General features: G+C 38.0%; 1 protein-coding gene across 7 annotated transcripts in view; it reads right to left on the bottom strand.

The window, feature by feature from the left end:
* Positions 1-24,260, bottom strand: part of BICD1 (BICD cargo adaptor 1) — a 101,479-nt gene that overhangs the window by 58,192 nt on the left and 19,027 nt on the right. The gene's annotated exons all lie outside the window — the stretch shown is intronic.

Here is a 24,260-nt window from a genome sequence, read left to right as displayed (position 1 = left end):
TTCAGCTCAGCTCCAGAGGTTCTGCAGTCCCAGGGCAGAGAGTTCTGATTGCCATCGATATTTCTGAGGCCTCAGGCAACCACTCTGCCTTTTTATAAATAAGGAACAGAACCACTCCTAAAAGGGATGGTTGGGAAATATTTATAGAGGAGAAGAAAAAACTGCCGTGAAAATGAACATTCGATGCCAACAGCCATTGTTCATCTGCAATCCAGCAAAGGGGGAGTGAGGAAGAATTTCCATTTAATTGCCTTTAACTGCACTGGAGATGGGGATTTTAATTCCCCAGCCCTGAAAATTCCCTCCAGGCAGAGAAAACACCAGAAAGGGGAAGGCTGGTAACAAAGAGCTCCACTTATCTACAACACGACTAATTAGTTTCATGCTGGTAATTTTAAGGCAGCTCTGCTCAAAATGAATCTGGCCAATAATTAAATTATTTCTATAAACAACATAATTCACACCTTGTTGATGAAACATAAGGTGGCTTACAGTTTTGCACTAATTTCTATCAGACCAGCATCCAGCTATTGCAAAATTTCAATTAAAACCAATAGAGGCATAACGAGAACCAGCATGTAAGACTGTCAGTTCTCTGGTTTGTTTGTTTTTTTAAACAAAATGTGCCTGGAGGCAGAGATGAATCCTTCCTTCTATGGAGACCCTGTTCCATTTGCATTGAGCACCAAAACCCCATTTTTATGAAGTCTTTTTTTTTTTTCTTTCTTTTCTAACTGATTTTCTTCCCTTTTTCAAACTATGAAATAGCTGAAATAATTGCAGCTTTATTCAAGCAAGCACAGGAGACAGAATTGCAAAGAATGAACGCCCAAATCCATATTTTTAAGAGTTGCCATCCTGCTGGGACATCCCAGTTAGTTCACATTACCTCCCTATCTGTAAACTCACATTGCAAAGTCAGAGCACATTTATAGAGCATTTTAGGTGCTCTCTAATCAAAATCATGTTGGTAGCAAATAATAAAAACAACCCATTGCTTATTGAATTCTTGCTGTTTTCTTCCAATTAAAAAGAAAATAAGTTTTCTTCCAAACCAAACCATTCCATCAGTCTGAAATAACTGCAGCAGCTCTGCAAACTGAGCATCCATGGCTTACCTAGTTCTACTGAGAAAGAAACCAGAGATTTCATTGGCTTCAGTGAAGCCCAAATTTTACCCTCAGGTGGTTTTTATTTCTGGATAACATACTGTTCTCTGCCTCCTGGTTCACTATATTTTCTCCTGAGGAAGTTGCCAGCAAATCACAAAGAGTTAAACCAACAAACTTTTGAAAAAAATCAGCAAAACCTGCCAATCTGAGCTCTTTTTCCACAGTAACCACCTCATTTCCACAGAGGCTTTCAAACTACTCCACCAGCATCACCAGGATGGTGAAAATCCTGCTTTTCCCAGCAGCAGCTCCCATGGAATAGGAAATCTTCTCTGCTGCCTTGCTCCCCATGCAGGCAGAGCAGAGCAGAGCTCAGCAGCACAGGCAGAACTCCTCCGTCAGCAGAGGCTAAATCTGCCCTGGCGCCAGAGCAGGGAATTGTCCTTTTCTTTTCCAGAAAGGAAAATCAAATCTCTGCACACATCTCTGAGCCTCACACTTAGCAAACTGTCAGGGAATGCAGGGCATTTGCACAAGTGCAGCAGCAGAATGTGAATATCCATGCTTGCTGCAAAGGAAGGTGAGTGGTTTCCTATTTTCCTAAATATTTAAAGCAAAAATATTAACATCAGTGCCAGTGGAATATAAAAACATATTTGTGCATGGCAGCACGTGTGCTCACAGCACACCACAGGAGCAGCACAGGGGATAAAAAGAAAGCTAGAAATTATTTGATGTGATCTCATAGCCTGTGTTTGATGACAAATTGAGGGAATTTATACAACAGTCTCTGCCAGCCTATAGATTTGCTCTTCTCTGAGCAAAAATATATATATAAAAATATATTATATATATAAAAAATATCTGAATAACACTGATTATCCTTTCTCTTCATCAGTTTAACACTAAAGAAACTACACTGGTAACTAAGTTGATTCCAGTTAACTGAAAGTAGCAGTTTAATATCACAATTATTCTGGCACTGTCACTATCCTCAAAAGCTTATCTTTTAGCTGAGATATGAGGACAACTCACCAAAAAAGAATGCTTTCCATGTAGAAATCAGTTATAAATCAGTTTCACAGAAAAGAGTTAGAAGTTAGATGGGAGCTACAATTTAGGCCAAAAAGAAACTAAAAACTTTATTATTAAACTATATTATAAGTGCCAGAAAACTTGCTGTGTAGCATCACCTCTCTGCATGCATCAGTCCTCTCCACTACTCAACTGAGTTAATTATTCATTAACTAACAAAAATTATTCTTCCCCCTCAGATAGCTGAAACTTGCAGCTACCACTTCAATATGAATAAATAATAATGTACTGACAGGAATATGGTGGAGATAAATCAATATTCAATTTATACACTGAGATATCACAGCTTTTTACATCACCACATCATCCTGAAAATGCTTTTCAACACTGAACTGAAGACAATATCCATCATTTTTAAAAGAGCAGCAAATATCTACATTTGTGTGCCTCAAAGACCTTTGAATTTTAAAAGCCAGGCAGTCAGTGCTTGCTAAATATCAAGTCCCCTGGAAGGTAGTTTCAAACTGGGCACTCATGAGTAATTCATTGCTGTTGTTATTTTGGACGTTTCCTGGAAAGGTTAATGCTGGTTAGTATTTCCCCTCGAAAAATGGAGCAGAAATCTTTCTCTATCTAGGACGTGTCATACTTTGAAGTGCAAAAAAACATGCTAACTTTTCAGTTTGAAGAGCATGGAGTATGGGATTTGTTAAAGAATCCAAATCCCTTTTCCACACTCGTTTTGACAATCCCTAGCTGTGCAAACATTTCCTTATTTCTCAGAAGAGGTGATACTTTTATCATACTTGGATTTTGTTGTTCAAATCATTAATAGGATATAGCAGTGTTAATGTTTTCAACCTTGCTGCTTAATTTTCTATGGAATTCCTGTTAAGGGCAATCCCAAAAGAAGTTTTTTGCCTGTTTTTAAATAGGCACATGTCATGAGCATTATTAGTGGCAGTGACAGTAAATTACAAATTTTTGCACTCTAAAGGAACAGTTAGATGCTCTTTTTAAGTGGCAAAAACCATTTTGTTTAAAAGGCAAATAAGGCAGAAATTATACCTTCTCTCTGATTACAAAAAAAAAAAAAATACTTTCTAAATACTTTGTATATGTACAAGTCAGCAGCTGATGCTGCAACTGGGTATTTTTACTGATTTTTCTGAATGCTTCAGAAAATCCACATAAATCTCTGAAGGCAAATCACCTATCAAGAAAGACAGAGATGCTCCCCTGATTCTCTGTTGAAACAGCTGTGGTCCCAGTAGGCAAAAAAACAACAGTAAAATCACACAGCCAATTTTAATGCTGCTGAAACAACCTCCCAATTGGCAGCAAACATCCCTGCTTTTCCCCCAAAATGCTGTGCATGTCAGCTGTGACTATTCCTCAGACCATCAGGGTCAGTGCATTTCTGTACACAGAATTTAAATCAGCACTGCAGAGAGCAGCTCTGAGATCAACTAATTAGATTTTTTCAGCTGTTCAAACCCTGACAGTGAGTGATGGGCTGGCTGCTTGCCCTGCTAGTTCTGCTGAACCAGAGAGAAACCCTTCTGTTCATAGCAGCACATTTAAGATGTGCTTTAAGATAAAACACTACCTGGAATAAGGAAACCCCATTAGAGCAACCTAAAAATGTTTTATAAAAGTCCCTGAAAGACCAGCTGGTGACAGTGAGTGTTGAAAGCCAGCTCAGGTGACATTCACTCAGTTTATCCTGAAGGACAGTGTTGAAATTACAAAGCTTCCCCAAAACTCCTATTCACAGGTGGAATAAACAGAAATCAGACTATGAAGATCCAGTCAGTCTCCCTAAAATACAGTTTAACACATGTAACAATTGGGTCCACACTCCATGGAGGTTTTTTTGGGCCACAGATTATTTTAGGGCAGTGATTCTGCAAAGTAACAGTCTTTTCCACTAAATTTCTCTTGCATTATTTTCATTTCGAGTAGTTCACAAAGAAGGCAATAGGTAATAATGAGGAAAGCAGAACGGGGAAGAAAATAGATTATATTTTATACTTGAATGTTTTATCACAAGTCTTTTTTGTATCTTCAGTAGTCACAAAATTAGAGCCTAAAAATCTATCACTAGCTTAAAAACTAGATAATTCTACTACATTTTTTATATATATATATATATATATATACACACACATATCAGTATATTTATAGAAGGCAAAAAGGATGTTAATACCAAAAGCCTGAACCCATTAACAGGACAGAATGCCAGGGGAGCCAACTATAGACTTGTCTCACTTTCTCCACTAGGACTCCAAATAAATGATATATTTTTAAAAATAGGCTATTTGTGTGAATATTTGCATTGTGCCTGTTAGTTTCTCTCTGTGCCCAGACAAGGATCAATAGCATTGCCCAAATTTCTTCCCAAGGTGACCACAGCAAGAGAACCCAGATCCGCTGATCCCATGGAAATGTCTGTTTGGGAGATGAGAGGGAAGAGAATAAATAAATTCAGAGAACCTTTCAGATCCTAAACTTTCCCACTACTGCAGCAGCTGCTCTGGGCAAAACTTGTCCCAATTTTGGAGCTCACAAGGTGCTGCAAGAACCCCAAATGAACTTCCATCCCAAAAGATTCACTGAATTTACAGAGGCCAGATCTGTGCTTCCCCCTTTTCCCCACTACTAGCACATCTAACATCCATGTTGTGAGAAGAGCAAACTGCTTTCCCAGGATCCACAGACAATTCCATGGCAAGAGCAATTAATCTCCTGACATGGCAGGGACAGCAGGGGATTTGTGCATCCTAACACCTTGATCAATTGTATTGAGCAAAGCTGCTGCTCCTTCCAAAACTGCAGCTGAAGGGAAGATCCTGAACTGCTGCTCCATGCCAGATCCCTCTTCAGTGTAGATTACTCATGATTTTTGGGGCAAGATAAGGAATGAAGCTCAAACATCCAAAGTCACATTTCTTCACCTGCAAAAGCATCCTCAGACAGCTACAGGAAATTCAGTTTCAAGGCTGGTTAGGTTTCAACTTTCATTTTAGCCTATGGAAAAGCACTGGAGAACCACATTTCTGAAAACACACGAAAAAGAAAAATAAAGAGAAAAGCACTCAGTAATTTTAAGTGTATTTCTAACGGTTGCAGAGCAATTTTCTGCTTTGAATGCCATTCCCTTCCTGCACGCCAAGGAGTTGGTCTAAAGCTGAAAGTGAAGTCTGGAGTCTCACAGCACACTGGGTAAAATGAAAAGCTCCTACAGGGATGATAATTCCCCTAAATAAAAGCTGTACCTGAGATCTGGGTCAGCTGGAAAATGATCACACAGAACATATGTCCACAGGGCCAGCATGGTGGGCAAGAGAACCTGCAAGCTGTCATTTGAACACTAAAAATAAAAACAGCTTTGATTAAAAAAAAAATAAAAAAAATCAGGTATTTTGCTTTCCATTTACTGTCCCTTCTTTCCTTGTGAGGAGCCAATTAGAGACTCATCAATTCTATTTTCAGGCTGCTTTGTGATGAGTGTACTTTCACACCTAATTACTCTGCTCACTCCATCAGCCAGCAAACATCTCCTTTCCTTCTGCAGGTACCCTCTGGGTTTATTCACAATATCTCCTGCAATGCTCTGGGACTGAGTTCATCTTCCCTGGCTAAACAAGCTGCTCTGGATCACCTATCCTTTTCTAGGTATTATTTCAATATGTCTTTTCTGTCATTCCATGGAGGTTTCATGCCTGCACAGCCTGGATTTTCTGAGCATCAATTTGACAGCAGCAGAATCTTCAAGGCTGGGGGAATATTTTATTATTTTCCTTGTATAAATCAGCAGCATCCTAACAAAAAAAAAACCACACTGAAATGCCATAAATAGTCTCTTTATGACAATGGTAAGTATATTTTCAATATTTATAAATACAAATACTTTTCAATATATAAATATTTATTCAATTTATAAATAATATTCAATTTATAAATAAACTCAATTTATGAATAAATATTGATATGTATGGATATATAGCAATTATAAATGGGGATATTTGCTGCAGGGAGAGCATGCAAACACTATAGTTTAAAAACTGTTTTAAAGGGAGACAAGGGAAGGGCTGCTTTTAGGAACTCCCCTCCCTGCTTGGATTTTGTCCAAGTTGACAGCCTGTCATATAAAGTAACCTAAAGATTATTTCCCATGCATATATTAAGCAGGGATTGCTTTTAATTTTTTGAAAAAAACCCCATATGGCTTATCTACAGAATAACCATACTTAGATATTACATCCTGCACATCTCAGGCTCATTTTTATAGTAATTTTTATGCTCATTTCCATAGTTATTTGCTTCACTATTTTAAAGACTACATTTTTCATTAAAGGCAAAGAAAAAGCCACAACAAAGAAGTGTTTTTCCCTCCCACTCACTCCCCTACACAATTTATTCATTCAGCAGTCCTGGAAATTCAGAGGGGAATTATCAGCCTTCTGTTCAGCTCCAGGGACATGAGTGGGAGGGTTTAAAAAAAAAAAAAAGAAAAAAAAGTAGCAGTGAATTGTGGCTGCAATCAACACCCAACCTGACTGAATGACCTTCCTGATAAATTGCAGCAAAGACAGAAAGGAAATTGTTTTAAGATGCAGATTTACTCTCCTGCACAATCAAATATACAAACTCAATGACCACATGAAGTGCTGGGGATTTTATTCAGCATGTAAGATAAATGCAAATATCAAAGTTCTCTGCACTGACATTGTCAGCAATATCATCATTATTTAAGAGAATTTCACCCTAAAAGGGTTGACAAAGAGGAATTAGGTTCACTTCAAGTCATGAAGAACAATAAAATCTGTGCAAAAGAGATTCAGCACTAGCAGAACAAAACCAGCAGCACTGCAAAACCTCTTCTAGGAGCCAAAATGGCAACGAGGTGGATGCAGTTGGTTTGTAAGTGGATTTTCAATAAAAATGCAAAAGATCTCAATCCAGGAAAGCATTAAACACGAGGTAGCCTGGGGATGTAAACAAGGCTGCAGGTTTCCATGGCACTAAGAACAAAGATATTCCATTGGGTTAGGACACAACTCCTTGTTTTCTCCCTGCAGCCACTCAGGGAATTATTTCAGGCTGAATAAGGTCTGGGTTATTCACAGATACATTCAGTGTTACCTGAAAAGGAGATCAGTCAGATTTATCAACCAATAGATCCTCCTGGGTGTTTATCACAATCCTAAAACTGAGGATTTCTTAGGTTCTAAAACTGAGAATTTCTTATTTATTCCAATTTCAGGGAAACTCACAGACTCTAAATCTGCCAGTAACACAATATCATCTATAAATTTTTTTTAAAGTCATTAAATAAAAGCTAACACAACACAATTCTGGGTACTTCCATCCTATTTAGTCTACCCTTAGCAGTATGTTGGAAGAACCAAAAAATGGTTAACTACTTCCAAAACAGCCAATCTTCCAGCTGTGTTTTAGAGACATTAACATCCAATAATGAATATTTCACAGAAAAAAAAAAAAAAAATGGGTTCTTGGTTTGCATCTCCCAGTGTAGCTTAGTGTTCAGTTTAATAGAGAGAAAAATGCAAGCCTGCTTTTTAACAAAACTCCATGCCATTAGCAAATTAGGGAAAGATCTCACAGGACTGTGGTATCTTTTTTGACTAATTGAGTTTTATTCACCATCTGCAGCAGCATCAAAAGCATAACTTAGCACAGCTCCACTGAAAGAAAAAGCTGAAGTCATAAAAATTCAAAACAAGCTGATTTGTTTTCCTCCAGCAGCAGCAACAAATTTAGGAAACATATAATCCTGAGTACAATAAGCACTCAAGTTTCTATTACTGAGATCCTAATATTTGCTAGCAAACAGAATGGCAGGTTGGGGATTTTAGGAGGTAGAAATTAACTTCAAAATGAAGGAGAAAAGCTTTTTATTGCATTTATGTGGGGCTAAAATATTCTGTGCTTGAAGTGATACACATCTGTATTAGTAGCCAGTTTAAGAAGGAAAAGAAAATTATCCACAGGAAAATTATCCTCTTTGGCATGAGATTCTAGTGCTATGAGATTATCCAAAACCACCCTAAAACAGTCCAACCAGTGCCTACAATCTGCTTGTGGAAATACCATCCAGGAGGTGTCACACTCAGTATGACACTTGTTGATCACGAGGAACAGAAATTCTATTCCATCAGCTGCTTCATAATGACTAAATTCAATTACAGCCAGAAAAAAAACAAAAAGGAACCAGCAGCAAAGTGCCCTCTGACTGTCAGCCTCTTCCTGGGGAAAGTCTAAGCACCAGGCAAAAATAAGGATGAAAATACAATTCTGGTGAAGAAAAAGGATTTGATTTCAGCACCCAGAGCCCTGTGCCAGCTGTGTGCACAAACCTCCATTTAATTGGCAGAAAATTGAAGAAGTCATAATAACTACACTGACATAAAATGAGGAGCTCAGAGGCAGTGCTTCTGTCTGGAAGAAAAGGAGATATTACACTGAATAATGAGCTTTTCTGCTGCCTAGGTTTTGCTGGTGAGATTGCCATGCTTGTTGCTTAGCCTGATATTTAACAAATTTCTCACTTTCCAAACCCACAGACCCCAAACAGGAGAGAAGCAATGCAGGGAGGATTACACAGCCCAGGTGAAAAATCCTTGGGTGAAATTCCAGCCTGAATTAGCCCAAAAGTGAGTCTGTGCAGATCTGCCAGGGCTGATCAATATTCCCTTCCATAATTAGGATTGCCATCTCTAATGACAGGGCTATGGCTCAGCTCACACAGCCTGTCATGCACAAAATGCCTTCAGAGGGTTGCAGCCCAAGCTGTCTCCAAGCTGAAAGACAATCCTTAAAAATAAAATAAAACAAGCTATGGCAAAAAAAAAAAAAAAAACACACAAAAAAAACCAAGCTATGGCTTTCTTGCACTAAAATTCTCCCTGAGTTATTCTTATTTCAGTGAGTTTATGGATTTTCTTCCCTCTACTGCTATATGCTTCAGGAGGTCGTGATGATGGAAAACACCTGAATTTACTCAAAGCCTGTTGATTTCTTAAACTCATTCTTTTCATCACAGCACAAACTTATTTTATGTTGAAAACTTATTTTCAGTCTGTAGCCTTCTCCCCTACTGTTGTACTCTTATGTCTTAACTCTTAGTTCATTTTTCTGGAAAAAAAATGTATATTTTATCTATACTAGCTGCAGCTCTGGCAGCTCTGTTTTTCTCTCAGACAAAACACAAAATTCGTATTTCCATTTTATCCTAAAGATCCTCTCAGAACTGGTATTTCCAGCACCTTACCTGAGACCCTCATAATAAAGGCTTTAGCAGGAGCTGCATGATTTCTCCATGCTGCAAACAGAGCTGATAAAAATCACATTTATCTGGGGAAAGAGCCACAGCACATGGATCATGTCGGATGGATAACTCCCAGCATGCCTGGAATTTTCAGTAAACACAGCAAGTGACATGCTAATAAAGCAGATGATAGATTTGGCACTCAGAGGGCTTTTTATTTATTTTTTTTTTTTAAGTCCCTTTTTACTCTCCTGGCAATCCTTTCCTCCCCAGCATATAGAAATCAGAGTCAGGAAAGACAAAACGCCCTGCCAAGGACTGTTCAAGGACATGGGCAGGTTTCCACCTGGCTCCTCACTGAGCCCCCAGCTCAAAACATTAATTAGTTACAAACATCATCACAGAAAACCAGCTTGAAGTCCAGCCCAAAATCCAGCCATTTCATTATTTAGGGAGTATTTCTATTTTTTTTTTCCTGCACCATTCTCCACACCCCAAATCCCAGCCATCTTCATGTTCATGAAAGATTTCAGCCCTGCAATATCACTGAAGAAAAAATGCCTTTTGTAAAATGTCTGTGATGGAACTTAGGGGAAAATAATCTTGATTAAAACAGGCAGGAGAGATGAAAATATCTTTGTACTCATTCATTTTTGTTTCAACCCATTACTTGGATTTTGATGATAATCTGTTTGCTTCTCTTTAGATCAAGAGATTCACTTTTTTCCTTTTCAGGCCATGGTAATGAAATTGGTTTCTGTTTCTTTTAACCATTTGAAAAGCTCTACTAAAATTTAAAATATGGGCTGAGCTATGGAATTTAAATTGCCTGTGCAATTTGAAAACATTTTTAACTAGGCAGAGATTCTCCAGTTTAAACAATATTGAGAGATGCGACAATATCTGTGAACATTTACACAAATACACCCCAAAAAACACTCAGTTCCTCATTCTACCTCTCCCATTAATTGTGTTATTACTCTTTCCCAACTTTCCACAGGACTCTAAGTACCACTTGAAGAAATTTGTCAAAGTTCCTGACACTACATCAAGGCATTAAGTTGATCATGATCTACTTCTTGCACCTGCTTGCCAAAAATCAATGACCAAAAAAAGTCAAGAAGATGCAAAAAAAGTCAAGAAGGTGAAAATACAGGAATATTTTGCTTATGAAATTAATTTTCCATCTGCAGAATCAGCCTTTATTTCCAGGAATCTCTTGCATCATTCCAGTGAACCAGTTACAGACAGGTAATTCTGGAAATAAGCTGATTAATTTTATATCAATTTTTTTGTGGAATGATTTGCAGAGCCATGGTGGGAACTGTGTTCCCAAGATGAGCTGCAATGCTAAACCCACATCCCTGCAGCTGTTTCTCCTCATCTTGCTGCATGTCACTTTTACTGCTGTGAGAAGATCAATAATGGAATTATTAGATCAACATTGTATTTCCTGGATAATTTCTCTTCTGTTCTGTGTCAGAGGGAGTGTTAGACAACCTGCTAAATGCTTTCCACAAGCTACTCATTTTCTCGCACAGCAGCTTTCTTTTACAGAGCTTCAAGAAAATACACATCGTTTCTCCCCTTCAAATAAAATCATCCATTCACATTAGTGAATTAGTGAATTTTAGCCTAAAAAGATGGGGCTAAAGGGAATAAAAAGAGTGAAAACAGGAGGAACAGATAACATGTTGTGTTTCCTTTGACATGGCACTTGCTGCATTTAATTCATCTTTTGAAAGACAGATCAAAGAGCAAGGATAAACCTGCAAAAGCAGCTTTACCCTCCAATCTCACCTTTGAAATTCTGAATTATCATTATGGTTTTGAAATATTACGCAAATTCCATTTTCTAGTAGAAGCAAAAACAATGAAAGGGAGAATGGGATAGTGGTATCTTCCAGAAAATATTAAGAATAATATTCCTGATAAATTGCAGAATTTATCCTGACACCCTGGGCACCAGTGAACTCCAATTTAACTTTTATTCCATGTCTAACCAAGGAAGCACCTCAAGACCAGAGCATTTTGTGTTCTTGGTGAATGCATGCAGAGCTGTAATTCCCAAAATCATCAGAGAAATGAAGAGTGGAAACAAACTCCCACCAGAGCTGTCACTGAGGCACAATATATTAGGAGTTGTCATGAATGGAGTGAACATCCAGAGAGAGTTTCATTTTGTGTGACATGATAAACTTCCAGCCCAGTGAATTAATATGGTGTTTAAAAAGGAGTGATGGATTTCCTGCACCTGAAATTTTCCGTGTGAAATTCATCTACAAAACCACCTGCTCAGAATTTGTCTGTTCAAAGTGCTGCATGTGGATATTTCAGCTGTGGCAACGAGCAATTAATCTGTAGCTAAAAAAAGACAAATTAAAAAAATATTCCAGAAAAAAAGTTGCATGCTTGGCAGAAGAAAATCATGAAGCTTGCATTTATTAAAAAGAACTAGTTTTTCTTTCAGTGTCCCTCAGCCACTCCTAAAACTTGCCCTAGGAAGTCAAGGAATGTCCATTTTGCACAGAGATCCCAGGATCCAAAAAAAATAAATATATTGTTAATAATAAAATGATAAATTACAGAGTCAGAACAAGTCTTCCTCTGGGCAGTTTTTAAACCTCTCCTGCACAGGTTCAAAACCTTCTATTTATATACATCTATATCTTTATATACATTTCATATATACATTTATGTATATATATTCATACCTACACATGTGTCTATATAAATACTTGTACATATACACCCCATCCATATGACATTATATAATCTACAATTCCATAAATATTGCACATCAGAACTCACAGAATTCTCATCTACATGTCATAGTATATAATGGTGACTGGTCACCTGCTTTCTCCAGACTGTCAAATCCATTTCTCAGCAGAGAAGCAATCCTCTCCCAAAAGGAAAAAAAAAAAGCAGAAAAGTGACAGAAAAGTCCCAAAATTGAGAAGACAAACAGCCACTCTTGCCAAGAGGAGGGCAGAAGCAGAAGCAGCAGAGGCCCAAAGCACTGAGGGTTGGGAATTCTGCAGCTCCAACCCAAACCTGGGAGTTTGAGCTCACAGGAGGGACTGGGAAGCCCATGGAGATTGTTCCAAACAGAACAGCAGGAAAAACTCCAAAAATGGATTGTTCCAGAATGGCAACTCTGCCTTATTAACTGTCCCACCAGCATTATTGCCTCTCTTTTCAACTTGCTGCTTTATAAACCAAAGAGGCACTAAAATGTTGCATTTATGGAGTTGGTGCTGCATAAGCTTGTAACTCACAGACTTTATGGCTGCAAGTCATTTGTATTGATTTATTTACCTCATCAGCGAGGGGAAGATGTAATTCTGCCCTGATGGAGGAGCAGACTGAAGGAGGAATAGCTGATGAGGCATTTTAAAATCCCATTTTGTAGGGAAGTTTTATAATGGAGCATCCACAATTAAATATGAGGAATACAAAGTTAAACAACCTCAGTCTATAGCTGGAAACTTAAATCATCGATCTGATCTGCAGACAAATAAATTCTGCAGCTGCTTTGCAAACTCTCACCTCCCCTGCCCTGCCTGATGGAGTTTTATGAACTTTATAAAGTTTTAAGATGTGCTAATGTAATTATGAAAACTCTTTAATTGCATAAACAAACTGCAGGTTTTCACTCCTGGGTTTGGAAGGAGTTGTGTTGATTGAGCCAAGATTTTCCTAAGAACAGAGCTGGATATTCAGTCAGGGAAATCCCTTCCTCCAGCCATGCAGGAACATTTTGCCTCTGAATCCCAAACCATTTTGGCATTTTCCTTTGCTGCAGCTCCTCCAGCAGCACGCTGGGCTAATTAGCATCCAAGCAATAATTTGGCAAGCATGAAGCATCATCTTTAAGTGGGGAAATTAATATTCCCAGACTGGGAGATGTAAATATTTCATTCCAAGCAGCAAAAATTAATACAAGAAATTGGAAAAATATGAGTTTGTGAATAATGACAGTTGCCACAGTTTTCTGTTGGACATCCCAAAATCCAGGAGGATCTCCTGAGAGATTGAACTTCTCAGGAGTGCTGACTCAGCTCCTCATGGAGATCCAGGAATGACCATCATGAAACATGATGTCAGCACTGCTAGAAAATCATCTGCCCTACACCCTAATGCAGCCTGAATCTTTAATGTGGTATTGATTTCACTAATGCTCCTCCTCGCTGCCTGCTGGGAGGAGAAAACTTCTTTGTGATACACTAAACTCCACTCAGGGTCATGCAGGACAATAAATATCATTATGGAGAGGGGTTTGGTTTGGTTTTGGGGCTTCTGGGTTTTGTTGTTGCCTTTTTTGGTTTGGTTTTTTTTTTTTTTAAGATATTTAAAATTCTGCATTCAAAGGCAGCCACTAATATGATTTGCATTAATAGAAAAACTGGTCATGCCTAATTCCAGTCATTTTGTCTGACATCAGCTAAGAAAAAGCATCTCCAAGTGGCAGGAATGTCCTGAGAAAGGAGTTACAGAACAACACTAAATCAACATTGTATTGCTCAGCTCAAAGGCCCTTGTGGTCAGAAATTTCGGGGTTTTTTTCCCATCTTCTCTCACTATGCAAGTTAATACTATTTTTTTCTCCCATCCAGTGGTTAATCTTGCATTTTAACATCGCCCACTTGAAATCTGCTGAACATTCACCATTTCCCACTGGTTTGGGGAGATATTTTATTTCTGTTACCACACCGCAGAGACAGAAAATTCAGAATAAATTGTGAAGATCAGAGGAATTCTGGAGGCAAAACACTTTGCCACTCAATTCCTACTAAATCCAACCAAACCCCAAACCTCTTCTCACCCTTTTCTTCCCAATCTCTTGTAAGAAAAGGACAAACTATTTCCATTTCTTCCCCTCCCTCAAATCCCAGCCAGCTCTCATTTAACACCTCCCAGCCTTCTTGTATCAACATGATTAATCAGAATTATGTTCCCAAGAAGGAAAAGAGAGGCTAACAAGGTTAAGGTTAAATTTACACTTTTTTTTTTTTGAAATCCACAGCTTAAAGTGGGAAAAATGTTTCTTTGGGTGATGAGGAAAAAAAAAAATCTTCATCTGGCAGGCAGCTGTGCTAATTCCTGTATAAATTATATATAAATAATAAATTATGGAATGCCTCACGAAAAAGGTGTTATAACTATGGTTAGAATATACAAGATGACTCAATCCTGAAGAACTACATCTCCATCTGTCAGATGCAAAAAGCCAGGAAACTTTAATTAGAAATCACCCAACTTTCCTTCAACTTTCCTGCCAAAATCTGTGTCTTTTCTAAAATTGTAACCTGCCTTGTGCTGTGCCTCAGAACACTATTTTTGCCTCACTACAAATTAAGATTATTTTGTTTTTTCTCCACTCTACCTGGCTGCAAACAGGTAAAAAGCCTGTGGGGGAAAAAGTAATTATTACTGAGAGAGATCTCTGCCAGATGGCCAAAATAAGGATGCAGTGGGTTAAACATTTCCTATCTTCTTCAGAAATTCATGCAGAAAAATAATTTTGAGGAATAATAATCAAGTGCAGGCAAGTTTTAACATGAATTCACACAAAGGAATATGGATTTTGTCCAACCACAGGGCAGTTCTGGGGTTTTTTTGTTTGTTTTTAAAAATGGCAAGATCTCTGAAGCAAAGAGTGCCTTATGGACATCAAATCACCACTGCTGCCAGGAATTTCTGCTGTAAAAGTGTTAATATTGATACGGTACATTCAGGAAATATTAAAAAAAATTTTAAAAATATTTACTTTGGTTTTTAAATGCCATCCAAGTAGTTACATTATCACTGAACTGAAGATGCTATAGAGAAGATGCATATAAAACAAGTTTATGCTCCAAGCAGGACCTGCAATCTTACGTATGAAAACCACAAACTTCCTGTGATGTTCAGAAAAAGCAATTTTATTGAACCACTTTACTAATTTTTTTTTCCCCCTCAGGAAAAAAAAAAAAATTAAAATCTCAAAAACATTCTAGTAATTTGCAAAGCACCATCTCTGCTTCCAGGATCTAAAATGACCTTAAAATGGTTTAGTGCTTTGATTTGGGCTGAGTTTTTCCCCAGCTGGGATGGAGAAAACACCAGTGAGTCCTCAGTTGAACTCTACCTCTCCAGTTAATCAGATTTGGTTCTACTTTGTACCACAACTCAATGTATTTTTTTTTTTTCACTGAGCACAGGAATGGAGGAATAAATGGAATATTCTGCACAAAGGAGTGTCTGGATCATCACAGAGTCAGAGCACCTGGAGGAAAATGAAGTCACTGATAAAATAGGAATCTTTATTCAAGAATATTCCCTAAACAGTTCCAATCCTTTGTGATTTATGAAGCTGAGTCACAGGAAGTTTCAGTCTAATTTAAATTTTTTTTAAATGGTTCTACTGCTATTTAACTCCTCAGAGCCACACACTACTTAGATTTAGGTTTTTTCCTTTCTACATGCAACCAGAAGACTAATAATAATATTTTTTTTTTATATCACAATTTCAAGGAGAAGCGAAAAGCAAAACCTGCAAACATTTCTAGCAGTTTCACAGGACAAGGGAAAAGGAGCAAGAGAGCTTGGACAGGCAGAAATGTCAGAGTGAAATCCTATCCAGAGGTACTTTGCAGCACAAATAATGAGTTTCAGGGCACTTTGCACTATTCACTCAACCCATGGGTTTATAGAGAGGGAAAGGTTTCCTCAATTCCAGCTCAAAGAGCTTCACAGACCTTTACCATGGGTAGAGTTGATAAAAAATTCAGTTAGCCATGCTAGCTCAATTAAATACACACAAAATTAGAGGAGGAGAATTAGTGAAAAACCACTATAAAGCTGCTTATATGTTAAGCATTTGCTACTAAGAACATTAATGCCATGAATTACCACAATGATTATTTCAAGTCTGCACAATTCATATTTTGTTCTGTAGGTCTCCATTGGCAGATATTACCTTTAAGGAACTGCTGTCAGCATTTACACATTTTTTTGCTTTTCAAAGAGATATATGTTATTTTGAATTGTTTCCCTTTGAAGATAAAAATTATGGTGATTAGGTTTGTTCAAAAATAGGATTTTAACTTGTCCATTTTGCACATTTGGCCAAGAAGGTGCAGATTTTCCATCTCCATCCCCTCTGATATTCTGGGGCACCCAGAGTTACCCCAGGGCAGTGGCAATGTTGACCTATTTTAAATAAAGCAAAAACCTCTCTTCCTATATTTCCTGATTCCAGCTTTATTCTTCAGTTCTGCTCTGAAAACACCCAAAATAGAAATGATTTCAAGTCCAGCTCTTTCAATGGTTGCTAGGTCACATTCCCAATGAAAGAGCATGAAAGGTTTCTGAAAGGTTTCTTTTCTTCTTTGCTGAAGATTCCAAGCCCTGTGGCAATGGAGGAAAAAAAGTATTTCCAATCTATCCTAAAAATTACTTATTTAAAGTAACTCCTGTTGCTAAACAGCTGAAAAGCTTCTTGCCATTAATGAAAATATATTTTTTCTTAGCCATGTTTTAGAGATATTATTTGCTATTGTAAATTCATCTCATAGCCAACAGGTCCACACAGGTTTATGAAACCCTGCTTGTTGTTTTATACCATTTTTCAAAAAACCAAAGCAATTTGGACTGAATAAATACAACTTTTGAGCACAGATTCTGTGTATTTCACCCTGTCTGCTATTTGCTGAGCTCTAGGTCAAATAACCTTAATCTCTACCCTCCCTGCTTGACCTACAGCCTTGTGGACATTTCCAGTCAGACTGACGTTTCAGCCATGACCAAACCTGCTAATTTCAGGTTTAGGGTGGGATTTTAACCCCTCCTGAGAGGTTGTTTTCACAAGGATGTCTCCTCCAATCCTCAGGCATTGCTCCCAAAGGGCAGCTGGCAGTTCAGATCAATACATTGATTTTCAGGTGACCTCCTGCTGCCCAGCTCAGCCTGCCTGCAATTCCTGCCTCAGCTCCCTCTCTGACTGCCCTGAATGCTCAAACAGCAGCAGCAGCTCCTTCACTTCACTGCTCTGTCCTTTCCAGGTTTTCCATCGATATATTGAGCAGCTCAGGCTCCAGCAGAGGCCTCTGCAATCAATGCCTGCTGTGGCTTCATTTCCACCATGAGATTTGCCCATTTTACTGATACCTGCACTCTGCAATTCTTCATCCATTATTAATTCATTTGAAGATTTACCTTGCTGGTCCATTGCAGTGTTGGTGAAGTTTTAATTTATTTTTTTGTCACTCCAAGCAGGTCACCAGGCAGTCCTTACTTGGGTAACACAAGCTGGCTTGAATCTATTCCTCTTAATTTAATATTTCCTCCCACTTCCAAAAGCCTGGGCATGTATTTTCAGTCCTGCACACTGCAATTTTTCTCCATTATTAATACATTTGAAGATTTACCTTACTGGTCTATTGGAGGTTTTAATTTTATTTTTTTTTTGTCACTCCAAGCAGGTCAGCAGGCAATCCTTACTTGGGTAGCAGAAGCTGGCTTGGATCTATTCCTCTTAATTTAATATTTCCTCCCACTTGAAAAAGCCTGAGACTGTATTTTCAGAGCAATGGCACATGTTACAAGGAGAAGAACTCATGATTACACTATTTCCTCACCACAAAATCATCACCCTCCAGCAATGAGATAAGGGCTGCTGCTTTAGGGATAGGATTGGCAACACTGATCACCCTGATATGTTCCTAAATCAGTTTTTCTGCCTCCTTTCCCCTTCACTCCTCAGCAGCACCAGCATTTCTGGCCCAAAAATCAAACCTTCCCCTTCATTCCTCAGCTTTCCTCCACATCCTTGGCTTAGCAGAGCTTTGGCTCCAAAGCCCTGAGCTGCTCTGAGAGGCAAAGATAAACCATGTTTTGGACAGTCAGAGCAGCAAACTGAGAAGCACAAACATGAAGGAGATTAAATATCCCTGCTTGTGCCTGGCAGCAGATTCCCCCAAATCTCCAGTGACATCCTGCAGTAAATCCTTCATAAAAACCACAGCAGCATTCCATGGTTGTGAACATCACAAAAACACCCTAAAAATGTACAGCAACACTTGTTCCACACAGAATTCAGAGCAGCAATGCACAGATGAGCTCAGGGTGCTGTGAGGGAAGCCAAACCCCTCCAGGGACACCAAAATTTGGAGGAATAAGGAGAGGATTTCACTGCCACTGCACTCCTAATGGCATCATTGCAGAGAAAGAAAAGACAGACATCACCCTGTATAAATAATTTCGGGTGCAGGGAGGAAGCCCAGGTGTTAAAATTCAAAAGTTAATGTAAAGGAAGCTTTGAAACCAGTTCTTCCTGACATAAATATACTGAATTATTCATGCTGCTGAGTGCAGACAGAGCTGCTGACACAGGGATTGCTGGCATGAGAAGCTTTCCAGTCCCCACTAACTACACTGAATTTCTGCAAGAGGTCTTAGCCTTGCAGGGACATCACAGGAAGTGATTGCTTATCTGCTTCATATCTAAATTGTTTTAAATTAATTTTTTTTTAGCTCCTCCAAGACTCTTGTGTGTTCATCTGATAAAAACAGCAGATTGCCAGTGGTTAGGGATCTCCTCAGTTCATCTGATGCTCAATAACATCCCTCCAGGTACCAGCAGAGTACTGAGGGAGGAGTTTCCTCATTGATTTCTCACACACCTCTGATCCAATAAGCCATTTAGCACTGCCAGAGGGACAGTGACAGATAAATTCAGCAGGATGTGTTAAACATCAGGGCTGTAAAGGGATTGAACCTCATTTTCCAAGAGGGAAATGCTCAACTTAAGAAATGTGGAAACATGAGCTGCACCTGTGCTTCTCCACATAGGAATAAGGTGAAGGCAGAGTACCAGAAATTTTTTTTTTTTTTGGGTAATGTGCTTCCAATGTTGACATAAAGCCTTTTTTTTCTGAGGTATATGGGGTTTTTGCAGGTTGCTGTGATGCACCTTATAAAGCTTAGGAACAGACTGTTGACAAATTTTGAATTTCACAAATTTTGTGCATATTTGTGGCAGAAATGTAAACTGCTGGAATTTTAAGACATCTTTTTGTCATCTCTACCAAGACAAAAAAACCCCAAAACACACCCCCCCCCAAAAAACCAAAAAAAACCCCAAAAAATGGACTACACTTTTCTCTCTGCCCAGGCTTTACTATATAACTGTAAACAAGAATGTTTTCTCCTAAATCCTAGAATTCCATTTTTTAAAGTCCCTATTCAGACCAATCCAGGGGTTCCCCAATTAACTACAAGGCTAAGCATAATGTATATTATCCAGTTCATTGACAGACATGATAAAAAGCACAGGACAAAATAAACTCTGAAAACTTCCTAGGTATATTAGTATGTTCAATTTTCTTGTTAAATGAATGCAATTTCATAAATTCACTTATTCTTAAAAAGAGAATATTGCATGGATTTCAGCTAACATCAACAAATTCAATGCCACACATGGCTAATGCCAGAAACATAAGAATCTCACTGTGGAATTACTTATTTTTTGAGGCTGTTTATAAAGTTTATATCTGACTGTTTATATCCTTTAAGCAGCAATTTCTTTGTGAAAATCCCTGAAAATCAGAGGAATTCTATAAAGCTGCACTTATATTGATTTTTAAATAAATAATTGAGCACACAAACAGATCACATCACCTGCTGGGAACCAACACTGCAGCAAGGATGTTCTGCAATTCTGATTCATACATTTCAGTCTAATCATTACCATACTCAATTAAAATAATTCATATCAATGTATTTGATTTGCCATCCTTAATCCTGTAGGACAAAACTGCATGAAGGTTCAATTATCCTCTCCAACTCTCCAGATATAAACATTGACTCAGTCAGGAGTTAGGATTGGATCCAGCTGCACCCAAACTCATCATTAACTCCAAAAAAAAAACCACTTGCAAGACAACATGGAATAAGAAGAATAGGAAAATTTTACCCTGGTGGGGTTTGTTTGGCTGATGAGACAAAAAGGAGCTCATTTGGAAAAGCCAATGCACAACTAAAAGTGTATTAGGGATGCCAAATCTCAGTATAAGGCTTTAATTATTGTTTCCAAATATTTATTGCCCTTGGAATGCTGTGAAGGTCACTGCACAATGATCCAAAAACATGCACGTTCTGGATGGATTAGTCACACCACTGTGCTTCAGATTTAACATCAATTAGCTTCTCCCTTTTAGCTGCTCATCATTTCTGTCTTTTAGTTTAAGATGAAAATGTATTTCAAACTAAAAAAAATCCAAATTCCCAAATATTGCAGATATTCCTGTTTAGACACCAAATGAAATCCCAGTGTGCCACCATCCCTAAATTTTCTGCTTTTTTTCCTGATTATTAAATGTATCACACATTGCAGTTCAGAAAAGCAATCTCACTGCTGCAAAATGGGGAATTTTTGTAAAATTAGGTAAAAATTTTTCGTAAGAAAGGATGTTGTTTGGTGTTTGATCTTTGTATTCTTTCAAGCCTAACCAAAAAAGAATTTCCATCTAATCCATGAAACAGCAGCTAACAAGCAAACTCCAAGTGACAACCAGGTGTTAGATAAACAGATTATTTGTCAGAATTGCCTTGGTAAAGTTTAAGGCTTGGATGCTTCAGTGAAATCAGAGCTAAGAGGAGTTTAACAACCCTTGGGGAAAATGATAGTGAACCCAGAAATGCAGAATTTATGGGCCACAAAGCCTTCAGGCTGAGATCTCAAAACGAGGAAGGAACCAATAAACCAAACTGTGCTGAAATCAGCTCCAAAAAAAGGAAAAAAAAAGGTAATTCCAGCAGGGGGAGATCAGGACCACCAACCCAGGAGGATTGACAGACTCAGCATGGGAACTAATTAGCACGAGAAGCAAGAGAATCATTAACCTAGAGAAGATAGAATGCTAATTAATAAGAGAACTGTAAAACTTGTAGCCAATTACTTTGTTTTCTGACATGTATAAATAGTAAAACGTTTTGATAGCTGCTGTGCTTTGGGTTGTGGAATTCCAGCAATCACCTTGGATTGCTCAACTCTGAAATAAATAAATAATTTGAAATAAATAAGCACAACTCTGAAATAAATAACCAATGCCTCAAGTGTGTAATTATTGGCTTGTTGCACATCACACCAAACCAGATTTTTGCAGACAACACCACCACTTAAGACTCTAAACACTTTTGGTAATATCCATCCTTTTAAAAGCTTATTTTTCCACTTGTCCATCATAAGTCACATCCTACTATCTATTAGATAAGAACTAATTTCAAGTTCCATGAAGTTTTTCACTCCTTATGTGGATAAAGGCACTTGAAACAGTGAAGAGAAAAAATCATGTATTTTTGAGAAACATGCATGAAAATCTCATTGATTGTTTCCCAAAATGACAGGTATGAAATTAATCCCATATATAGATTTATAAGGATTTACAAACTTCCCAAATCCTGTATTTCCCTCATTGATATTCCAGCCATGCTGCTTTGCATGAAGACAGAAATATTAACACTCCAAGCTAACAGCAGATAATAATGCTGACATTTTGGTGTGGCAAACAATTTCCAGCTGGACAATATTGTTTGCATGCATTGATCATCTTCCTTTGAACAACTCCTTCCCCAGATTGATTCCAAATGGCTCAAACAGCTGCATGGATGAATATTTTTTGGTTAACACCAGAAGCAAGGAGGTTATTGCTGGATTTTACTTTTTTTTCCCCCACAAGAAATTTTCAAGAAATCAGCTGTTTGGATGATGAGCAAATCAGCACAAGTCTCTATATGACTTTGTCAGGAAAGAACAAACATAATCCTTGGGTGGATAGAAAGGAATTAGGAGGCTAGAATGCAATTTTTTTTTCCCCAGGTAAGGTATTAGCTACACAGATGTAGGATTAACCAGGAGCTGCAATAACTCCCTTAAAAAGGACACCAAAAATCAGGAGATGAGGCAGAGAATTGCAATTCCCTCTCAAGGTTATACAAAAACTCTGCATTGAGATAAAGGAGCTCACTCTGTTCAGATGAAAGCTGATATTTGGGTGACATGACTACAACATCTGAGAAAAAGGAAAAACAAGAAGAAAATCACCTCTGGCAGAAATTTAAATGTCCTTGAGGCTTCTTGTTCAAGGAAAGAAAAGCAGCTAAAAAAGGAACTTTTCGGCTGGAATTTAAATCTGCAACCAAACACACTGAAATCTGAGATTAGGTAGAGAGTTTTTAATCACAGAGGGAGTTAACTACTAAAATTAATTGCCAAGGAAACACTCAAGTCTGCCTTTTAATTTCTCCACACCCAGACTTTCCAGAAGATGCCACAAGACATCTTTGAGCTCAATTAAGTGTTCTACTCCAGTTTTTACTCCTAAGGTCAGACTAGAGAAGCCCCAAACACTTTTTAATCCTTGCACTCTGTGAATTTGTTCATTACATGTGTAAAAACAGCTAGTGGAGAAGTGTTTCCCCCTCTAAAATATTCATTTATTTGCCACTTAAATAGGCTCTGAATTCAAGCCCAAGAAATATTTTGGAAAACACAAACTGCTGTGCATGATGCAGTTTTCCAGAGATTTACTCCAGACTCCTGAGAGAGAAAATCCCAGTCATTAGAAAAAGAGGGTAAAGCCACTCAAGAGTAAGAAATTAGAGACTGAAGTGATACAGCAGGAAAAAAGGACAGATAACACACATGGATCTGCATTTATTTATGATTTAAAACTACGCAAGAAGCTTTTTTTCTCATTTCTCATCTCAAAGGAGAGCTACAGGGTGTTAGAGGTTAGAAACAGAGCTTGCTAGATGTCTCTCTTTGGTCACAGGAAGTGAAGTAAGGTTTGAAATATGAAAATTACTGTTGTTTATTGAGCTAGTTCTATTAACAATCCCCTGGTTTTGAGGGCAAATTTCTGCATCCATGCAGGGAGAGCTCCTTGAACTGCAGTCCCTGAGCTCTGGGATACAGCTACAACTAAGAAAAAAAAAATAAAAAAGAAACCACAGAAAAAATAATTAAAAAAAAAACCCAGACAATCTCGCACAAAATCCACATTTTTCTTCAAGTCCTTGAAAACACAGTTGTAGCTTGAAAAGAACAACAAGATGATAAGCTGACACTGAGCAGGAAAACTCTCATCTTTGGAGAGGCAGAAAAAAAATAGAAAAAAAAAAAATCAAACACAGTAAACAATGCTGAGATACTGTCAAGGCAGAGATTAGAGAAATTACCTGCTAGCTGGTGTTTTCAAAAACCTGCTACAGCAGGAATTAAACCAGGATGGATTCACACCCAATTCAAACCTCCAGTATTTTCATGGTGCCCACTGACATTCAAACAGGAACAAGAATTTGGGAAATAACTGCATTTTAGGTTTATATTCACAGTTTGATCCTCACAGACAAGTAGTTCAGGACAAGACTAGAATTTCAAGTTTCACTACAGACTCGTCTAAAGCACAGATCTAATTAATGGAAAATAAAACAAAACCATAACCTGGCACTATAATTGCTACAAGGAACTGTCTTATCAAGACTTCTTTTAATAAAAAATGTGTTGGTGTGACTGCAGAAAATAATACTTTTCAGAACAATTTCCATTTAACCAGAGCCACTAGCACAGAGATCTGCTGGTAGGCAATAACCCTAAATATTTGTAAGCATCCAACCCTGTTTTCTTTCACAGAAATCACCGTGACCTTCACAGCCTGAGCTATCCTTAAGGCAAACGTCATATTTTTAATAAATACACGTAGGCAGAAGCAAGTGGAACAGAAGTTGAGGCCTAAAAACCAGTTATTTTGAGTATGAAATAAACTTTGCAA

The sequence above is a fragment of the Lichenostomus cassidix genome, chromosome 1Ab (genome assembly GCF_008360975.1).
Source record: "Lichenostomus cassidix isolate B80296 chromosome 1Ab, HeHo_3.0, whole genome shotgun sequence".
Taxonomy (NCBI): domain Eukaryota; kingdom Metazoa; phylum Chordata; class Aves; order Passeriformes; family Meliphagidae; genus Lichenostomus; species Lichenostomus cassidix.
Note: the sequence above shows the minus strand (reverse complement) of the source record. Positions and strands in the feature narration are given on the sequence as shown.